We start from the raw sequence: 22,813 nt of genomic DNA, 5'->3' as shown, positions 1-22,813 counted from the left end.
AATTGAACTGAACAAATAGATATATGGCAATCACTTGCACAACCTCGAAGAAATTGACAAATCTCTAGGACCATACAACCTTTCAAAACTGAATAAGGAAGGAATGTATAATCTCAATAGTTGAAACACTAGTAGTGAAATTGAATTGATAATAAAAAAAATCTCTTAGTAAAATAAGGTTCAGGACCACACAGATTCACAGCAGAATGTTTACAACATATACAAAAGAGCTTATAACCAACATTCTTAAACGATTCCAAAAAATTGAGAAAATGGAATACTCCCAAAATTTTATGAAGCTATTAGTTTGCTAACACCAAAACCAGACAAAGACACCACCAAAGAAGAAAACTCAATGCCAATATATCTGTTGAATATAGATGTGAATATTCTTAACCAAATATGAGAGAATGAAATTCAACATCACATTGAAACCATCATATACCACGATCAAGATGGACTTATTCCAGGGGTACAAGGATGGTTCAATATCTGCAAATTGGTCAGTGTGGTATACCACATTAGGAAAGAGAAGGACAAAAATCACATGATTATCTCAACAGATGCTGTAAAAGCATTTGGCAATATTCAATATTCATTCGTTTCAAACACTCTCACCATACTTGTTATGGAGGAAATATATCTGAACATAATGAAAGTGAATGTTGAATTCGCACTTGGCCCACACCAGTACTCTGGCCTACAGAATTCCATGGACTGTATAGTCCATGTGGTCGTCAGAACATAACAAAGGCGATTTATAACAAACAGAGATGATATCATATTCAGTGGCAAAGAGCTGAAAACTATCCCTCTAAATCAAGAACAAGAAACAGATGACCACTATTGCCACTTCTAAAACACTAGAAGTACTAGGTACAGCAATCATTCAATGAGAATAAATAAAATTCATCCAAATTGCAAGTAAGAAGTAAAACTGTCACTACTTGAGTTCACATGATACTATATACAGAAAGCTATCAGTTCAGTTCAGTTCAGTTCAGTTCAGTCGCTCAGTCATTTCTGACTCTTTCCCACCCAATGAATCACAGCACACCAGCCCTCCCTGTCCAAAGCCATCTCCTGGAGTTCAGTCAAACTCATGTCCATTGAGTCGGTGTTGCCATCCAGCCATCTCATTCTCTGTCGTCCCCTTCTCCTCCTGCCCCCAATCCTTCCCAGCATCAGAGTGTTTTCCAGTGAGTCAACTCGTCACATGAGGTGTCCAAAGTATTGGGGTTTCAGCTTTAGCATCAGTCCTTCCAGTGAACACCCAGGATTGATGTACTGGTTGGATTTTCTTGCAGTCCAAGGAATAACCTGCATATCTGAGGTTATTGATATTTCTCCCAGGAATCTTGATTACAGCTTGTGCTTCTTCCAGCCCAGCGTTCCTCATGATGTACTCTGCATATAAGTTAAATAAGCAGGGTGACAATATACAACTTTGACATACTTCTTTTCCTATTTGGAAACAGTCTGTTGTCCATGTACAGGTCTAACTGTTGCTTCCTGAACTGCATACAGGTTTCTCAAGAGGCAAGTCAGGTGATGTTATTCCCATCTTTCAGAATTTTCCACAGTTTCTTGTGATCCACACAGTTAAAGGCTTTGGCATAGTCAATGAAGAAGAAATATATGTTTTTCTGGAATTCTCTTGCTTTCTCTGTGATCCAGCGGATGTTGGCAATTTGATCTCTGGTGACTCTGCCTTTTCTAAACCCTGCTTGAACATCTGGAAGTTCACAGTTCACATATTGCTGAAGCCTGGCTTGCAGAATTTTGAGCATGACTTTACTCGCGTGTGAGATGAGTGCAATTGTGTGGTAGTTTGAGCATTCTTTGGCATTGCCTTTCTTTGGAATTGGAATGAAGACTGACTTTTTCCAGTCCTGTGGCCACTGCTGCGTTTTCCAAATTTGCTGGCATACTGAGTGCAGCACCTTCACAGCATCATCTTTCAGGATTTGAAATAGCTCATCTGGAATTCCATCACTTCCACTAGCTTTGTTTGTAGTGATGCTCTCTAAGGCCCACTTGACTTCACATTCCAAGATGTCTGGCTCCAGGTGAGTCATCATGGCATCGTGATTATCTTGGTCGTGAAGATCTTTTTTGTACAGTTCTTCTGTGTATTCTTGCCACCTCTTCTTAATATCTTCTGCTTCTGTTAGGTCCAAACCCTTTCTGTCCTTTATCGAGCCCATCTTTGCATGAAATGTTCCCTTGATATCTCTAATTTTCTTGAAAAGATCTCTTCTTTTTCCTATTCTGTTGTTTTTCTCTATTTCTTTACATTGATAGCTGAGGAAGGATTTCTTATCTCTCCTTGCTATTCTTTGGAACTCTGCATTCAGATGCTTATATCTTTCCTTTTCTTCTTTGCTTTAAGCTTCTCTTCTTTTCACAGCTATTTGTAAGACCTCCTCAGACAGCCATTTTGCTTTTTTGCATTTTGTTTCCATGGAGATGGTCTTGGTCCCTGTCTCCTGTACAATGTCACCAACCTTTGTCCATAGTTCATCAGGCACTCTATCAGATTTAGTCCCTTAAATCTATTTCTTACTTCCACTGTATAATCATAAAGGATTTGATTTAGGTCATATCTGAGTGGTCTAGTTGTTTCCCTACTTTCTTCAATTTAAGTCTGAATTTGGCAGTAATGAGTTCATGATCTGAGCCACAATCAGCTCCTGGTCTTGTTTTTGCTATCTGTATACAGCTTCTCCATCTTTGCTACAAAGAATATAATCAATCTGATTTCGGTGTTGACCATCTGGTGATGTCCATGTGTAGAATCTTCCCTTTTGTTGTTCTCTTGACAAAACTCTATTAACATTTTCCCTGCTTCATTCCGTGCTCCAAGGCGAAATTTGCCTGTTACTCCAGTTGTTTCTAGACTTCCTACTTTTGCATTTCTGTCCTCTATAATGAAAAGGACATCTTTTTTGGGTGTTAGTTCTAAAAGTTCTTGTAGGTCTTCATAGAACCATTACACTTTGGCTTCTTCAGCATTACTGGTTGGGGCATAGACTTGGATTGCTGTAATATTGAATGGTTTGCCTTGGAAATGAACAGAAATCGTTCTCTTGTTTTTAAGATTGCATCCAAGTACAGCATTTCAGACTCTTTTGTTGACCATGATGGCTACTCCATTTCTTCTAAGGGATTCCTGCCCACAGTAGTTGATATAATGGTCATCTGAGTTAAATTCACCCATTCCAGGCCATTTTAGTTCACTGATTCCTAGAATGTCTACGTTCACTCTTGCCATCTCCTGTTTGACCACTTCCAATTTGCCTTGAGTCATGGACCTAATATTCCAGCTTCCTATGCAACATTGCTCTTTACAGCATCGGACATTGCTTCTATCACCAGTCACATCCACAACTGGGTATTTGTTTTGCTTTGGCTCCATCCCTTCATTCTTTCTGGAGTTATTTCTCCACTGATCTCCAATAACATACTGGACACCTATAATCCTGGGGAATTCCTCATTCAGTATCCTATCATTTTGCCTTTGAATACTGTTAATGGGCTTCTCAAGGCAGGTATAGTGAATTGGTTTGCCATTCCCTTCTCCAGTGGGCCACATGCTGTCAGACCTCTCCACCATGACATGAGCCATCCGTCTTGGGTGGCCCCACATAGCATGGCTTAGTTTCATTGAGTTAGACAGGGCTGTGGTCCATGTGATCAAATCAACTAGTTTTCTGTTATTATGATTTCAGTGTGTCTGCCCTCTGGTGCCCCCTCGAAATACCTACCATCTGATTTGCGTTTCTCTTACCTTTGTCATGGAATATCTCTTCACAGCTACTCCAGCAAAGGGCAGCCGCTGTACCTTGCCTTTGACGTGGGGTAGCTCCTCTTGGCCAGGCTTCTGCGCCTGGTCAGTTGTGCCAGAGTTGTGCCAGAGTGGCGTCTGCGCCACTGGAGCCAGCATCTCTCCTGTCAGCCCCGCTGGAGCCGGCGTCTCTCGCGTCTGCGGATAGAACTTAGTATAAACTATAGGAGTAGAGCATTCAGTCAATCTTCCATTTATACTATTTGTCTCACTTTGAACAAGTATTGTGAATTCAGTGTTGTTCTCAATACCTTTAGAATGTGTGAAGATAGAACCATAAATATTAACAGTCAGATGGGCTAGAAATAAGATTGATAACCTCCTTTTCATGGAGTTATATCAGGGGAATATTTTTGGAGCCTAGATTCTCCACAGGAAGCAGTTTTGAATTCACTCTAGCACATAGATCAAAGAGTCTTCAAGGCCACATAGTTCAGTAATAAAGAATGACTTGTGAAGAAAGCTGATCACCAAAGAATTGATGCTTTTGAACTGTGGTGTTGGAGAAAACTCTTGAGAGTCCCTTGGACTGCAAGGAGATCCAACCAGCCCATTCTAAAGGAGATCAATCCTGGGTGTTCATTGGAAGAACTTATGCTAAAGCTGTAACTGAAATATTTTGGCCACCTCATGTGTGAGTTGACTCACTGGAAAAGAGTCTGATTCTGGGAGGGATTGGTGATGGGAGGAGATGGGGACGACAGAGAATGAGATGGCTGGATGGCATCACCGACTCGATGGACATGAGTTTGAGTGAACTCCGGGAGTTGGTGATGGAGAGGGAGGCCTGGCGTGCTGTGGTTCATGGGGTCACAAAGAGTCAGACACGACTGTGCGACTGAACTGAACTGAACTTAGGAAATTAACCTGAAAAAAATTTTAATCGGGTGAAACTAAATCTCTCTCTCAACCATTCAAAGTGAATATACATGGAGGCAATTCAATGACATAACTAGTATAAATTTATTGATAAGCAAGTTAAACTCTGATATCTGTCTTTTAAGGGCAAGAATATATAGTTAAAACAGCTGACTTTTTAGAAACATTTCTTGTCTGAAAATAGAAAATAAAACAGTTACAGCAGAAATAGCTAAAAGCGATTCACGTTTAAGGTGAAGGTTAACTTTTTGTTGTGTTTTGTTTTATGGCTGGGGCTTGTAATCTACTCATCTAAGTGCAATATATCATTAAAATATAAATTAAAAAAAGAGAGGGACCAGAACATAGTTTGTCTACTCTATTGGAAAATTTTATTTATTTTATCAAAAGACCAATTCTACTAATGAATGGGTACCTTAAAAATGAATTAATTGGCTGTTAAGCACTAAAAAAAAGCCTTACTTCACTTGTAATGAAAGAGATGCAAATTAAATCAATGTTATGCAATTTTTACCTTCATATTGACAATTTTACTGAGAGTGACTAACTTGATGATCAATCACTCTGGTTTTTCCTTACCTCACTTTCCCCATCACTGGAAATTAAATGACCCAAAGGTCAAAAAATTTCAAAATCATTAAAGAAAGTGATTTTGTTGGAATTTTTGAATTGTGAAAATAGAAATATATTTTGCTTTAATTCCAAACCAGAAACATTTAGAAAATTGTGCTTTACAGTGCTCAGAAATCAAAATTGTTTAGGGAGAAGAAGGAGAACGAGTTGGCTCTCTTCCAAGTCTAAGCCTTTTCAGATGCCAGTTATTTCTGATTGGAAGTCTACCAGTGTTCAGGACATATTCACCTCATCAGGGCTAAATGCTTGGGGGAAATGATTTAGCTTTTGCTAAATTTTGTATCAAGAAGCATTTCATTTTAGGAATAGTCAACCTGAATGTTGGCTACATTCTTCAATAATGCATTCATAGAATTACTGAAAAAGATTGCTCATTTAGTTTTATTAAAAGCAGAGAAATGGTATATTATTAAAAAGTCATATTATAATACTCTTTAGAGTAAATATATTGAACAGTATTTTCCTAACATTCTATAGATCTCAAAATGGAGAAGAAATATTTCTCTGTTTCTAAAATATCCGAACTGATGCTAAAGCTGATTACAATACTTTGGCCACCTCATGCGAAGAGTTGAATCACTGCAAAAGATTCTGATGTTGGGAAGGATTGGGTGCAGGAGGAGAAGGGGACGACAGAGAATGAGATGGCTGGATGGCATCACCGACTCGATGGACATGAGTTTGAGTGAACTCCGGGAGTTGGTGATGGACAGGGAGGCCTGGAGTGCTGTAATTCATGGGGTCTCAAAGACTCGGTCCCAACTGAGTGACTGAACTGTACTGAACTGAAACCATCTTCTTCAGGTCCCTTCAAATGATGGTGTCTGTGCCTGATTCAAGTCAAAGTATTGCAAAAACCACTACAATATTGTAAAGTAATTAGCCTCCAAATAAAATAAATTATTTAATTTTAAAAAATGACAAAAAAGAAAAGGTACATGAATTTCAATGTGTATTACAGCCTGACTTAAAATAGAAAAGATATGGAAGCAACCAGTGAACAAAACACACATGGTTCCTCTCTTCAAAGCACTCGCATGGAGTATGGGATAAGCAAGCATTTGAACACTATAGTAATCCTTAGAAAAAATGGCTGATACATGTTCGTTGAGATGGAAAAATTCTTCCAGCATATTGTATAGAATAGGAAGGCTACAAGAGTGCATATAGCTGGATTCAATTTCCATAAATTAAAAAAAATTCACTGATCTATATATGCTTATCCAAATATAGGTGTATTATATATTCTAGCATTATATAACACAATTAATATATATGTTATATACTTTTAGGTAGAGCAACAAAGACAAAAATTTGACAGTATATATTTCTATTGACATATTTATTGGTGTCCTCTAATTTCATTTTTCTACTTTCTGAATTTCCATCATCCTGCTCTGTTATACTGTGAATAGAATAAGAATCACTGTGATGTTAAGTTTTGTCAAAGTAGTTCTCAAGGTGGGCTGGCCTTCACATTCTTGTTGGGTTTGAAATATTAGCTATACTATATGCGGCACATGGGATCAAGTGGCAGCTGTTGGAGGGGCATAGAGATAAGCACGGCTGACAGGCATGCCTAGGATTACAATGAAAAGAATGATGCACAAAAGTTAAACAAGCATGTGAAATCAAAATCTGAGGTTGGAAAGGAGTCAATCGAAAATACTCTAGCACACTGGACCCAAAGTATCCTTAAGTAACAGAGCGGTGTGAGCACAGTCCTTAGCAGGTAGCCATTGCTGATCCTTACTATTCCACATTCTGTTACTAAGCCACAGGTCTTGCTCAGCACTTGGACAGTGCAACCCTGGACTCCGCCCATAAGCAACCAACTATCAATGAGGTAACTACTGGTACGTCTCCAGCTCAGCTATTGGTCAGCTACACAGTGTGCCCTATCTGATGATAACTGTCAATGATGGACCATTGGGGAAGTGATTCAATCAGTAGTCCGTGGTGCAGTGGTCATGTGACTCTTGCCTTTGGGCACCTTACTTTTTTTTTTCTTCTTTTTTAATCATGAATGTATTTCTGGTAGATGGGGCAAGTTGAGTTTCCCTACTCAATATGAGAATTGAAGTGTCCCCAACAATATTAGTGGAGGAGACATTGAACACTTTCTTTGCTCTGATGTGTAATCTTATGGAGACGGTGTATTGACCTTGGGGCAACAGACTGAGGAGTCACCAAATCTTGGAGTCTCTAAAGCTCATTGGAGTAGAAAAAATATACAACATGTTCTTAATTACCTTTTCCATGTTAAGTGCTTGCTCTTCAGTTCCTTAAAACCCTCAAGGACCCTCAATAAGAAGAGGGTGGTCTAGAGCCGAAGTGACTAGAGGACTCTGAAGTGCTGAAATGGGATGAAAAGTGTTCATACAGGGATGGAAGAGGCAGGAGTGTTGAAGGGAGAAATATAAGTCAAAGAATAAAGGACACTGAAGGAAAGTCTGAAGGTCATGAGCAGAAACACCATGCCCCTGAATCACCACTCCCAAGAATCAGACACGCATACGTGTCAGCAGTGGGTAAGTTGTATCATGGCCTCCCGCAGCCTCCACTAGCCCATGTATATGGGCAAAGAGGTACATTGTTATGTCTAAGACCCCAAGGCCAACATTGGCTGAGGGAGTGCTTAGCTGACCAATCAGATTGAAGGGTGTGGCTACTCATCGTCCTGGGAAGATATATACAAGGGGGTCAGAGGCAGAGATTCTGGCTTAGGTCACTTCGTGGGATCATCATGACTAAGGGAAACAGGAAGCCACAGAAACCAAGAAGAGTTGCAATGTGGTTTGCTTCAAGGATGAAAGGAAGAAAGATGGCCCATTGTCAGCAGAGATACAGAGGCAGTATGAAGGTAAGATGACTCCATCTAGCTTCCCATGTTCTCCATAGAATTTGCTGCCCAAGAGCTCTACACTGCCCTTGCATGGTACAAAAGCCCTCATCGGCCCACATATCTTTTTCATGAAATCTCCCTTCCAACTCAGTTGTTATATGCTTTCCTCAACACTAATACCCTTCTCTTTTCTTTCCAGGAAAGAAATATGACCATGAGGGTCAGAAGACCTCTACAAGGGACTTTGAGAAAGAAAATCCGATCATATGCCACTCAGTCAAAGAAAGTGAAGAAAAGACAACCAAACTGGTTTTTATGTTCCTGTGCATGTAAGACACTGAATCAACGCTGAAAAATGTAGCAAAATATGAGGCAGAGTCCATGAAGAAGGCAGAATCGAAAGAGAAGATTAGCTCAGCAGACCCAGAATTAGAGACCCTGGAGAACTACAACCTGGGAAGCCAGGAACTGAAAACCAAAGGTCAGGCAGTTTAGAATTGTTTCTCCAGATGTCTACTTTCTTACAAATGGTCAACCAGGAAAAGACTGACTCTCACACTAACAGGGTAAACTGATGGCTGCCTTTAAATAAACATCAAGTGGTTAAAAGATGATATCTGTGTGTGTGTGTGTGTGTGTGTGTGAGTGTGAATTTTCTGATGGTAAGGGAAGGGAGGGAGAGAAGTGGTGGGTACCTGAGTGGGGAGGGGTTTCGAGTCCCAGGAGACTGGGGAACAGACCTTCAGGCCCCCAATTAACCAGAGTAGAGGTCTGTACTGGATAAGGAATCTGCACTGAAGATGGATAACCCTGCTTAACAATTGATCTCAACGGCAATGATAAGTGGTGTGGTGTTACCGCCTTTGTTTGGGGTGTGGAATGACATTAGGGTCTAGATTGCCAGAACCCAGATGGGAAGAGGGTTCAACATGGGAATGTCATACTTCCCCTGAGAAAAGCAGGCAGAAATCACCTCCTAGCCTCCTACATGATAAAGGTATTGTTGCATCACTCACCTATGCTGTCAGCTAAAGGTGCTCAGGAGGCACAAAATGCTGATACAACTAAAACCCACAGCTAGCACTCGCAAAGGTTAAAATATTGCTTGGAGGGAACAGACCAAATATCAAGTAGGCCACAGTTATCCTAAGAAATTGGATGGAACAATGTGTCCCCAAGGGCAGGGCAGTGGATGTGGCACAAACCCGGTGCATATGACAAACAGTATCACCACAGAGAGATAAATTTTGGGGGAGGTGGTCACCATGCAGTTTGTGGGATCTTAGTTCACTGACCAGGGCTTGAAAACATTTGTGTTTCCTTGTAAATTTTCTGTTTAGTCAATCTATCCATAGGTGTGTGGGGCATTAAATTCTCCCACTCTTATTGTGTAATTGTTAATTTCCCGTTTCACAATTTTTAACATTTGTCTTACATATTGCAGTGTTCCTGTGTTGGGTGCATATCTATTTATAATTGTTATATCTTCTTTTTGGATTGATCCTTTGATCATCATGTACTGTTCTTCTTTGTCTCTTTTCACAGCCTTTGTCTTAAAGTCTATTTTGTCTGATATGAGTATTGCGACTCCTGCTTTCTTTTGGTCTCTATTTGTGTGAAATATGTTTTTCCAGCCCTTCTCTTTCAGTCTGCATGTGACCCTCGTTTCGAGGTGGTCGCTTATAGACAACATATATAGGGGTCTAATTTTTTTTGTTTCCATTCAGCCAGTCTTTGTCTTTTGGTTGGGGCATTCAACCCATTTACATTTAAGGCAATTATTGACAAGTATGCTCCCATTGTTATTTGCTTTATTGTTTTGGGTTCGGGTTTATACCCCCTTTCTCTGCTCCCTGTTTAGAGAAGGTCCTTTAACATTTGTTGGAGATCTAGTTTGGTGATGCTGGATTCTCTCAGCTTTTGTTTGTGTGTAACGCTTTTTATTTCTCCTCCATATTTGAATGAGATCCTTGCTGGGTATAGTAATCTGGGTTGAAGCCTAGTTTCTTTCATCACTGTAAGTATGCCCTGCCATTCCCTCCTGGCCTGAAGAGTTTCTATTGAAAGATCAGCTGTTATCCTTGTGGGAATCCCCGTGTGTGTTATTTGCTGTTTTTCCCTTTGCTGCTTTTAATATTTGCTCTTTGTCTTTGATCTTTGTTAATTTTATTAATATATGTCTTGGGGTGTTTTGCCTTGGGTTTTTCCTGTTTGGGACTCTGTGGGTTTCTTGTACATGGGGGATTATTTCCTTCCCCATTTACGGGAACTTTCCAACTACCATCTCCTCAAGTATTTTCCTATGGTGTTTCTTTTTGTCTTCAAATTTTGGTACTCCCATGATTCGAATGTTGGGGCATTTAGCATTGTCCCAGAGTCTCTGAGATTGTGCTCATTTGTTTTAATTCATTTTTATTTTTGCTTATCTCCTTCATTTATTCCTAACTTTCTATCTTCTATCTCATTTATCCTATCTTCTGCCTCTCTTATTCTACCCTTGGTTCCGTCCAGAGTGTTTTGGATCTCATCTATTGCATTATTCCTCATGTATTGATTCTTTTTTTATTTCTTCTAGGTGATTGTTAAAATTTTCTTGCATCTTCTCAATCCTTGTCTCCAGGCTATTTATCTGTAACTCCATTTTTGTTTTCAAGATTTTGGATCATTTTCCCTATCATTATTCGGAATTCTTTATCAGTTAGATTCCCTGTCTCATCCTCTTTTGTTTGGGTTGGCAGGCCTTCATTTATCTCTATGTGAAGAGTTTGCAGAGGCAACCACACGTTTGCTTACTCACAAAGCAAGGCAGAGGAAACATGTTGAAACTACACAGGATGCTGGACCTTTCCCCATAACAATGAAAGGTCATGACTTAACCCACTCTGAAAGCCTACGCCAGCCCCTGTTATTTCATAGAACACCCCGTCCCACAACTATGGCAAAGGTTTCCATGGCTAAGAAGAATGTACAGGTGCCAGCAGTGGAGCCAACTCAAATCTTGCCTATATCTGAACAAGTTGAGAGCACCCATTAACAGTGCTTATGGAAGTGGCAGAGTGGGAGAATCTGGAACTCTGACTGGTGTGCTGGGACTGTGCTGGTATGCAAGCAAGCCCATATTAGGCACCCCTTCTTGTCCCAACACTTCGTTCTTTTGGGGCAAAATTTCCAACGCTGGAAGGGGATACAGCACACACTTACATGAAATGGAATCAGCATGGACCTGAAACTCAGGTCTCCTGTACCATCAACTGTATACTCAACCTAACTCCCCAATAGGAAGGGTTGGCTACTGAGAACAGGAGAACTCCGGGCTCATACCTGGCACTGGATCTGGCCCCTCTAACACGAGCCCCACCTCTCACCAAAGTAAGTGTTGCCAAAGCACAAGAAGCAAAATTAATCTGGAAAGTAAAATTATGGAAATCGCCCAATAGGAAAAGCAAAACGAAAAACAAGTTAAAGAGGAGAACAGTTTAAGAGACTTCTCGACAACATCAAGTATATTAACATTCACTTTTTTGGGATAGTAGAAGGAAAAGAGAGAGAGAAAGGGTTCAAACACGTATATTTAACGTGCTGAAAGGGAAAAACTTGCCACCACTAATACACTACCCAGCAAGAATATCATCCAGAATTTCAGAGAAGAACTTCTCAGCCAAGCAAAAACTAAAAGTTTATCCATACTAAACCAACTCGGAAGGAAATAATAAAGAGTCTTCTCTCAGTGGAAAAATAAGTAAAAATCTACAGAGAAGGGAAAAGCTCCCACCAGTACACACAAAACCATAGTAAAGGCTGTGGATCAACGAAGTAGATAATCTAGTATGAAAATTAAAATACAAGTGAATTGCAAATTAATTGCTAACTACATTAAACACCCTATTACATCAATGGACAGAGCATGCTGGTAGAAAAGCAATAAAAAAAACTGTAGTCTTAAATGACAGATTAGAGTAGTTGAACTTAGTAGATACTTACAGCATTTGTTGTTGTTCTTCAGTCACTAAGTTGTCTGACTCTTTTGAAACCCCATGGGCTGTAGCCCTCCAGGCTCCCTTTTCCTTGGGATTTCCCAGGCAAAAACACTGCAATTTATTGCATTGCCTTTTCCAGGGGATCTTGCAAATCCAGGGATAAAATCTGCATCTTCTGCGTGGCAGGCAGATTCTTTACCTCTGAGCCACCTGGCATCAGTCCAGTTCAGTTCAGTTCAGTCGCTCAGTCGTGTCAGACGCTTTGCGACCCCATGAATCACAGCACGCCAGGCCTCCCTGTCCATCACCAACTCCCGGAGTTCACTCAAACTCATGACCATTGAGCTGGTGATGTCATCCAGCCATCTCATTCTCTGTTGTCCCTGTCTCCTCCAGCCCTCAATCACTCCCAGCATCAGAGTATTTTCCAGTGCGTAATCTCATCACATGAGGTGGGCAAAATATTGGGCTTTTCAGTTTTAGCATCAGTCCTTCCAATGAACACCCAAGATTTATCTCTTCTAGAATGGACTGGTTGTATATCCTTCCAGTCCAAGGGACTCTCAGGAGTCTTCTCCAACACCACAGCTAAAAAGCATCAATTCTTCAGCGATCAGCTTTCTTCACAGTCCAACTCTCACATCCATACATGACCACGGGGGAAAAAAAAAGATCCTTGACTAGATGGACCTTGGTTGACAAAGTAATGTGTCTGCTTTTTAATATGCTATCATGTTTGGTCATAACTTTCCTTCAAAGGAGTAAACGTCTTTAAATTTCATGGCTGCAACCAGCATCTGCAGTGGTTTTAGAGCCCAAAAAAATAAAGTCTGATACTGCTACCACTGTCTCCCCATCTCTTTCCCCTGAAGTGATGGGACCAGATGCCATGATCTTTGTTTTCTGAATGTTGAGCTTCAAGCCAACTTTTTCACTCTCCTCTTTCACTTTCATCAAGAGGCTTTTTAGTTCCACTTCACTTTCTGCCATAAGGGTGGTATCATCTGCATATCTGAGGTTATTGATATTTCTCCCGGTAATCTTGATTCCAGCTTGTGCTTCTTCCAGCCCAGCATTCCTCATGATGTACTCTGCATATAAGTTAAATTAGCAGGGTGACAATATACCATCTTGAGGCACTCATTTTCCTATTTGGAACAAGTCTGTTGTTCCATGTCCTGTTCTAACTGTTGCTTCCTGACCTGCATACAGGTTTCTCAAGAGGCAGGTCAGGTGGTCTGGTATTCCCATCTCTTTAAGATTTTTCCACAGTTTATTGTGATCCACACAGTCAAAGGCTTTGGCATAGTCAATGAAGCAGAAATAGATGTTTTTCTGAAACTCTCTTGCTTTCTCCATGATCCAGCGGATGTTGGCAATTTGATCTCTGGTGCCTCTGCCTTTTCTAATACCTGCTTGAACATCTGGGAGTTCACGGTTCACATATTGCTGAAGCCTGGCTTGGAGAATTTTGAGCATGAATTTACTAGTGTGTGAGATGAGTGCAATGGTGCAGTAGTTTGAGCATTCTTTGGCATTGCCTTTCTTTGGGATTGGAATGTAGACTGACATTTTCCAGTCCTGTGGCCACTGCTGAGTTTTCCAAATTTGCTGGCATATTGAGTGCAGCACTTTCACAGCACTATCTTTCATTATTTGAAAGAGTTAATTTGGAATTCCATCACTTCCCCTAACTTTCTTTGTAGTGATGCTCTCTAAGGCCCACTTGACTTCACATTCCAAGATGTCTGGCTCCAGGTGAGTCATCATGGCATCGTGATTATCTTGGTCGTAAAGATCTATTTTGTACAGTTCTGCTGTGTATTCTTGTCACCTCTTCTTAATATCTTTTGCTTCTGTTAGGTCCATAACATTTCTGTCCGTTATCGAGCCTATCTTTGCATGAAATGTTCCCTTGATATCTCTAATTTTCTTGGAGATCTCTTGTTTTTCCTAGTCTGTTGTTTTCCTCTATTTCTTTGCATTGATCACTGAGGAAGGCTTTCTTGTCTCTCCTTGCTATTCTTTGTAACTCTGCATTCAGATGATTATATCTTTCCTTTTCTCCTTTGCTTTTTGCTTCTCTTCTTTTCACAGCTATTTGGAAGGCCTCCTCAGACAGCCATTTTGCTTTTTGGCATTTCATTTCCATGGGGATGGTCTTGGTTCCTGTCTCCTCTACAATGTCACGAACCTTCGTCCAGAGTTCATCAGGCACTCTATCTATCAGATCTAGTCCCTTAAATCTGTTTCTTACTTCCACTGCATAATCATAAGGGGTTTGACTTAGGTCATATCTGAATGGCCTAGTGATTTTTCCTACTTTCTTCAATTTCAGTCTGAATTTGGCAATAAGGAGTTTATGATCTGAGTCACAGTCAGCTCCTGGTCTTCTTTTTGCTATCTGTATAGAACTTCTCCATCTTTGGCTGCAAATAATATAATCAATCTGATTTCGGTGTTGCCCATCCGGTGATGTCCATGTGTAGAGTCTTCTCTCGTGCTGTTTGAAGAGGGTGTTTGCTATGACCAGTGCATTCTCTTGGCCAAACTCTATTAGCCTTTGCCCTGCTTCATTCCGTGCTCCAAGTCCAAATTTGCCTTTTACTCCAGGTATTTCTAGACTTCTTTTGCCTTCCAGTCCCCTATAATGAAAAGGACAACTTTTGGGGTTTTACTTCTAAAAGGTCTTGTACGTCTTCATTGAATCATTCAACTTTGGCTTTTCAGCATTACTGGTTGGGGCATAGACTTGGATTACTGTAATATGGAATGGTTTTCCTTGGAAATGAACAGAAATCATTCTGTTGTTTTTAAGACTGCATCCAAGTACTGCATTTTGGACTCTTCTGTTGACCATTATGGTTACTCTATTTCTTCTAAGGGATTCCTACCCACAGTGGTAGATATAATGGTCATCTGAGTTAAATTAACCCATTCCTGTCTATTTTAGTTCACTGATTCCTAGAATATCTACGTTCTCTCTTGCCATCTCCTGTTTGACCACTTCCAATTTGCCTTGATTCATGGAGCTAACATTCCCGGTTCCTATGCAATATTACTCTTTACCACATCATATCTTGCTTCTAACACCAGTCAAATCCACAGCTGGGTATTTGTTTTGCTTTGGCTCCATCCATTCTCTTTTCCTAGAGTTATTTTCCACTCATCTCCAGTAGAATACTGGGCACCTACGGACCTGGGGAATTCCTAAATCAGTATCCTATCATTTTGCATTTTGATACTGTTCATGGGGTTCTCAAGGCATGTATACTGAAGTGGTTTGCCATTCCCTTCTACAGTGGACCACATGCTGTCAGATCTCTCCACCATGACCCATCCATCTTGGGTGGACCCATACAGCATGGCTTAGTTTCACTGAGTTAGACAGGCCTGTGGTCCATGTGATCAGATCAACTAGTTTTCTGTGATTCAGTGTGTCTGCCCTCTGATGCCCCCTCGCAATACCTAACATCTTATTTGGGTTTGTCTTACCTTGCTCGTGGGATATCTCTTCACAGCAACAGCAAAGCGGAGCTTCTGTACCTTACCTTGGACGTGGGGTAGCTCATCTTGACCATGCTTCTGCAGGTGGTAGATTGCCTGGAACTGGCGTTTCTCATATCTGCACCAATGGAGCTGGCGTCTTTCCCATCTGGGCCGCCGAGGCAGGGTCTCTCGTGCCTGGGCCGCCGGAACTGGCTTCTTTCACGTCTGTGCTGCTGGAGCCAGCTTCTCTCTCAGTTCAGTTCAGTCGCTCAGTCGTGTCCTACTCTTTGCGACCCCATGAGCTACAGCACTCCAGGCCTCCCTGTCCATCACCAACTCCCAGAGTTCACTCAAACTCATGTCCATCAAGTCAGTGATGCCATCCAGCCATCTCATTCTCTGTTGTCCCCGTCTCCTTCTATCCCCAATCCCTCCTAGCATCAGAGTCTTTTCCAGTGAGTCAACTTGTCACATAAGGCGGCCAAAGTATTGCAGTTTCAGCTTTAGCATAAGGCCTTCCAATGAACAACCAGGATTGATCTCCTTTAGAATGGACTGGTTGGATCTCCTTGCAGTCCAAGGGACTCTAAAAGTCTTCTGCAGCACCACAGTTCAAAAGCATCAATTCTTCGGCACTCAGCTTTCTTCACAGTCCAACTCTCACATCCATACATGACCACGGGAAAAACCATAGCCTTGACTAGACAGACCTTTGTTGGCAAAGTAATCTCTCTGCTTTTTAATATGCTATCTAGGTTGGTCATAACTTTCCTTCCAAGGAATTTTTAATTTTAATTTCATATTTTAATTTCATGGCTGCAATCAGCATCGACAGTGATTTTGGCGTCTCTCTCAGTTCAGTTCAGTTCAGTCGCTCAGTCGTGTCCGACTCTCCGCGACCCCATGAATCACAGCACGCCAGGCCTCCCTGTCCATCACCAACTCCCGGAGTACACTCAAACTCATGTCCACAGAGCCGGTGATGCCATCCAGCCATCTCATTCTCTGTCGTCCCCTTCTCCTCCCGCCCCCAACCTTTCCCAGCATCAGAGTCTTTTCCAATGAGTCAACTCGTCGCATGAGGTGGCCAAAGTATTGGAGTTTCAGCTTTAGCATCAGTCCCTCCAATGAACATCCAGGATTGATCTCCTTTAGAATGGACTGGTTGGATCTCCTTGCAGTATAAGGGACTCTCAAGAGTCTTCTCCAACACCACAGTTCAAAAGCATCGATTCTTCGGCGATCAGCTTTCTTCACAGTCCAACTCTCACATCCATACATGACCACGGGAAAAACCATAGCCTTGACTAGACGGACCTTGGTCGGCAAAGTAATGTCTCTGCTTTTTAATATACTATCAAGGTTGGTCATAACTTTCCTTCCAAGGAGCAAGCGTCTTTTAATTTCATGGCTGCAATCAGCATCTGCAGTGATTTTGGAGCCCAAAAAAACAAAGTCTGACACTGTTTCCACTGTTTTTCCATCTATTTCCCATGAAGTGATGGGACCAGATGCCATGATCTTTGTTTTCTGAATGTTGAGCTTCAAGCCAACCTTTTCACTCTCCTCTTTCACTTTCATCAAGAGGCTTTTGAGTTCCTCTTCACTTTCTGCCATAAGGGTAGTGTCATCTGCATATCTGAGGTTATTGATATTTCTCCCAGCAATCTTGATTCCAGCTTGTGCTTCTTCCAGCCCAGCGTTCCTCATGATGTACTCTGCATATAAGTTAAATAAGCAAGGTGACAATATACAACCTTGACGTACACCTTTTCCTATTTGGAACCAGTCTGTTGTTCCATGACCGGTTCTAACTGTTGCTTCCTGACCTGCATACAGGTTTCTCAAGAGGCAGGTCAGGTGGTCTGGGATTCCCATCTCTTTCAGAATGTTCCACAGTTTATTGTGATCCACACAGTCAAAGGCTTTGGCACAGTCAATGAAGCAGAAATAGATGTTTCTCTGAAACTCTCTTGCTTTCTCCATGATCCAGCGGATGTTGGCAATTTGATCTCTGGTGCCTCTGCCTTTTCTAAAACCTGCTTGAACATCTGGGAGTTCACGGTTTACATACTGCTGAAGCCTGGCTTGGAGAATTTTGAGCATGACTTTACTAGCGTGTGAGATGAGTGCAATTGTGCGGTAGTTTGAGCATTCTTTGGCATTGCCTTTCTTTGGGATTGGAATGAAGACTGACCTCTTCCAGTCCTGTGGCCACTGCTGAGTTTTCCAAATCTGCTGGCATATTGAGTGCAGCACTTTCACAGCATCATCTTTCAAGACTTGAAATAGCTCAACTGGAATTCCATCACCTCCACTAGCTTTGTTCGTAGTGATGCTTTCTAAGGCCCACTTGACTTCACATTCCAAGATGTCTGGCTCTAGGTCAGTGATCACATTATCGTGACTGTCTTGGTCGTGAAGATCTTTTTTGTACAGTTCTTCTGTGTATTCCTGCCACCTCTTCTTAATATCTTCTGCTTCTGTTAGGTCCATACCATTTCTGTCCTTTATCGAGCCCATCTTTGCATGAAATGTTCCCTTGGAATCTCTAATTTTCTTGAATTCTCTTGTTTTTCCTATTCTGTTGTTTTCCTCTATTTCTTTGCATTGATCACTGAGGAAGGCTTTCTTATCTCTCCTTGCTATTCTTTGGAACTCTGCATTCAGATGCTTATATCTTTCCTTTTCTCCTTTGCTTTTCACCTCTCTTCTTTTTACAGCTATTTGTAAGGCCTCCTCAGACAGCCATTTCGCTCTTTTGCATTTCTTTTCCATGGGGATGGTCTTGGTTCCTGTCTCCTGTACAATGTCACGAACCTCCGCCCAGAGTTCATCAGGCACTCTGTCTCTCTAGTCTATCCTAAATTAGCCGAATACACACCTTCAAGTTCGCACAGGACATTTTTTCATGGATGATCAAATGCTAGAACACAAAACAAGTTTCAAAACATTTAAGAAGACAAAAATTATATCAAGCACTTTTTCTGAACACAGTGGTACAAAATAAGAAATCAATTACAGGAGGGGAATATGGGACAAACACAAACATATGGAGATGAAACAACATGCTACTAAATACCAATGAGCTAATGATGAAATACAAAAGGGAATCAGAACATACTTTGAGACTAATAAAAACACCAACATTCCAAAATTTAATGGTTTTAGCAAAAGCAGATCTAGGGGAAATTGTGTAGTTACAGATGCTTCCCTCAAGGAGGGGGAATAACTGAAATAAACAACTTAACTTACTATATAAATGAAGTAGAAAAAGAAGAATAAATAAACTGCCAATTCCTCGGAATGAAGGCAATAGTAAAGATCAGAGAAGACATTAATAAAATGGAGACTCCCCCTTTCCTAAAGAAAAGAAAAAATTCTGTTAACTGAAAAGACATTTTTTGAAAAGATAAACAAAATAATCAAGTCTTTAGCCAGGTTCATCAAAAATAAAAGATAGATGACTCAAACAAACAAATGCAAAAAGACATTACAGCCAACATGACAGTAATAGGGAAAAATCATAAGAGTATGATACAAATATTATACGCCAAACAATTGCACAACCCAGAACAAACTGACAAAGCTCTAGGACCATACAACATTTCAAAACTGAATTAGAAAGGGATGTATAATCTGAATAGTTGAAACACTAGTAGTGAAATTGAATTTATGATTAAAAAAATCTCTTAGTAAAATAAAGTTCAGGACCACAGAGCTTCACAGCAGAATGTATACAAACATATACAGAAGAGCTTTTAGCCAACATTCTCAAACTATTCTAAAAAATTGAGAAAATGGAGTACTCCCAAATTTTTTATGAAGCTATTATTTTCCTAACACCGAAACCAGACAAAGACATCACCAAAAAAGGAAACTAAATGCCAATATTTATGTTGAATACAGATGTGAATATTCTTCACAAAAAATAAGAGAGAACCAAATTCAACATCACATTGAAACCATGATATATCATGATCAAGATGGACTTATTCCAGGGGTACAAGGATGGTTCAATATCTGCAATTAGTCAGTGTGGTACACCACATTAGGAACGTGAAGGACAAAAATCACATGATCATCTCAACAGAAGCTGTAAAAGCATTTGGCAAAATTCAATATTCATTCATTTCAAAAACTCTCACCATAATTGATATGGAGGGAATATATCTGAACATAATGAAATTGAAAGTGAAAGTCGCACTGTGCCCCCTCCAGTAATCTGGCCTAGAGAATTCCATGGACAGTATATTCCATGTGGTCGTCTGAACATTATAAAGGCGATTTATAACAAACAGAGATGATATCTTCTTCAGTGACAAAAAGCTGAAAGCTATCCCTCTAAATCAGGAACAAGACACAGATGCCCACTCTTGCCACTTCTAAACACCTAGAAGTACTAGGCACAGCAATCATGCAAAGAAAATAAATAAAAGTCATCCAAATTGGAAGGAAGAAGTAAAACTGTCACTACTTGCAATTGACATGATACTATATACATAAAGCTATCAATTCAGTTCAGTTCAGTCCCTCAGTCGTGTCCGAGTTTTTGCGACAACAGGAATCACAGCATGCCAGGCCTCCCTGTCCAACACCAACTCCCGGATTTCACTCAAACTCATGTCCATCGAGTTGGTGATGCCATCCAGCCATCTCATTCTCTCGGTCCCCTTCTGCTCCCGCCCCCAATCCCTCCCAGCATCCGAGTCTTTTCCAGTGAGTCAACTCGTCGCATGAGGTGGCCAAAATATTGGAGTTTTAGATTAAAAAGAAATGATCAAACAAATGAAATCAAGGTGAATTAAAATCCTAAATGGAAGACTGGAAACTATGAAACCCCTCCAACAAAATGTAGGCAGAAAACTCTTTGACATAATTCATAGCAACATTTTTTTCACCTATCTCCTGAGGCAAAGGAAGCAACGGGAAAAAATGAGATCTAATTAAATTTAAAAGCTTTTGCACATCAAACGAAAATACTGACAAAATGAAAAGACAACCTCCTGAATGGTAGTAAATATTTGAAAATGATATGAATATAAGGGATTAATATCCAAACTCTCTAAAGAGATTATTCTACTCGATATTAAAAAACATACAAACAAACAAACAAAAACAATGGGAAGATCTGATTTTCTCCAAAGAAGATATATAGATGGCACATGAGAAAATGCTGAACAACACTAACTGTCAGAGAAATTAAAAGCAAAATCACCAGGAGATATCACCTCACACTCATCAGAATGGCTATCATCAAATCAAAAATCTGAAAATGACAAATGTTGACAAGGATGTGAAGAAGGGGAATCCCTTGAACTTAATTTATGGGAATGTAAATTTGTTCAATCTCTTTGGAAAACATCACGAAAGTTTCTCTAAAAACTAAAAAATGAACTACCATTTGACCCAGGAATTCCAATCCCAGGTATATATCAGAAGACAATGAACACTAATTTGAAAAGATACATGAATTCCAATGTGTATTACCGCCTTATTCACAATAGAAAAGATATGGAAGCAACCAGTGAACAACGCACACATGGTTCCTCTCTTCAAAGCACTCGCATGGAGTGTGGTTTAAGCAAGCATTTGAACACTATAGCAATCCTTAGAAATAATGGCAGATACATATTTGTTGAGATGGAAAAATTCTTCCATCATATTATATAGAAACGGAGGGCTAAATGGTGCATATTGTTTGATTCAATTTCTATACATTCAAAAAATTCACTGATGTATATATGCTCATCCAAATATACGTGTATTATATATTCTAGCATTGTATAACACATATATATGTTAGAAAAATTTAGGTAGAACAACAAAGACAAAATAATAACAGTATATACTTCTATTGACATACTTATTGGTGTCCTCTAATTTCTTTTTTTTTTTTTTTTTTTTGCTTTTTTTATTGGATGCTAATTACTTTACAATATTATATTGGTTGGTTTTGCCATACATTGACATGAATTTGCCCCGGGTGTACATGTGTTCCGCATCTTGAAACCCCCTCCCACCTCCCTCCTTATCCCATCCCTCTGGTTCATCTCAGAGCACCAGCAACAAACATCTGTATCATGCGTTGAGCCAGGACTGCTGATTCGTTTCACATATGATAATATACATATTTTCAATGCCATTCTCTCAAATCATCCCACTCTCACCTTCTCCCACAGAGTCCCAAAAACTGTTCTATGCACCTGTGTCTCTTCTGCTGTCTTGTATACAGGGTTATCTTTATCATCTTTCTAAATTCCATATATATGCCTTAGTATACTGTATTGGTGTTTTTCTTTCTGGCTTTCTTCACTCTATAATAGGCTCCAGTTTCATCCACCTCATTAGAACTGATTCAAATGTATTATTTTTAATGGCTGAATAATACTCCATTGTGAATATGTTGGTAGGTTGATAAGGATTGCACTGAATGCATAAATTACTTTGAGTGTATTCTCACTTTCACAGTATTTAATCTTCCAATCCACGAACACGGTATATTTCTCCATCCATCAATGTCCTCTTTGATTACTTTCAGGAGTATTTTAGAGTTTTCTATGTACAGGTCTTTTGTTTCCTTAGGTAGATATCTTTCTAACAATTTAATTCTTTTCATTGCAACGGTGAATGGTATCTTTTCCTTAATTTCTCCTTCTATTTTCTCATTATTAGTGTATAGGAATGCAAGGGATTTCTGTGTGTTGATTTTATATCCTGCAACTTTACTGTATACATTGATTAGCTCTAGTAGTTTTCTGGTAAAGTCTTTAGGGTTTTCTGTGTAGAGGATCATGTCATCAGCGAAGAGTGAAAGTTTTACTTCTTCTTTTCCAATTTGTATTCATTTTATGTCTTTTTCTGCTCTGATTGCTGTGGCCAAAACTTCCAGAAATATGTTGAACAATAGTGGTGAGAGTGGACACCCTTGTCTTGTTCCTGACTTTAGGAGAAATGCTTTCAATTTTTGACCTTTGAGGACAATGTTTGCTGTGGGTTTGTCATATATAACTTTTATTATGTTGAGGTATGTCCCTTCTATTCCCATTTTCTGGAGGGTTTTTGTCATAAATGCATGTTGAATTATGTCGAAGGCTTTCTCTTCATCTATTGAGATAATCATATGATTTTTATTTTTCAGTT

General features: G+C 40.0%; 1 pseudogene; it reads left to right on the top strand.

Annotated features, from left to right (window-relative positions):
• The window catches only part of LOC129557401 (frizzled-3-like), a 929,688-nt pseudogene that overhangs the window by 556,573 nt on the left and 350,302 nt on the right, over positions 1-22,813 (top strand).

This window comes from Moschus berezovskii, chromosome 26 (assembly GCF_049115385.1).
Source record: "Moschus berezovskii isolate FMDL1 chromosome 26, NW_MosBer_1.0, whole genome shotgun sequence".
Classification (NCBI taxonomy): domain Eukaryota; kingdom Metazoa; phylum Chordata; class Mammalia; order Artiodactyla; family Moschidae; genus Moschus; species Moschus berezovskii.
Note: the sequence above shows the minus strand (reverse complement) of the source record. Positions and strands in the feature narration are given on the sequence as shown.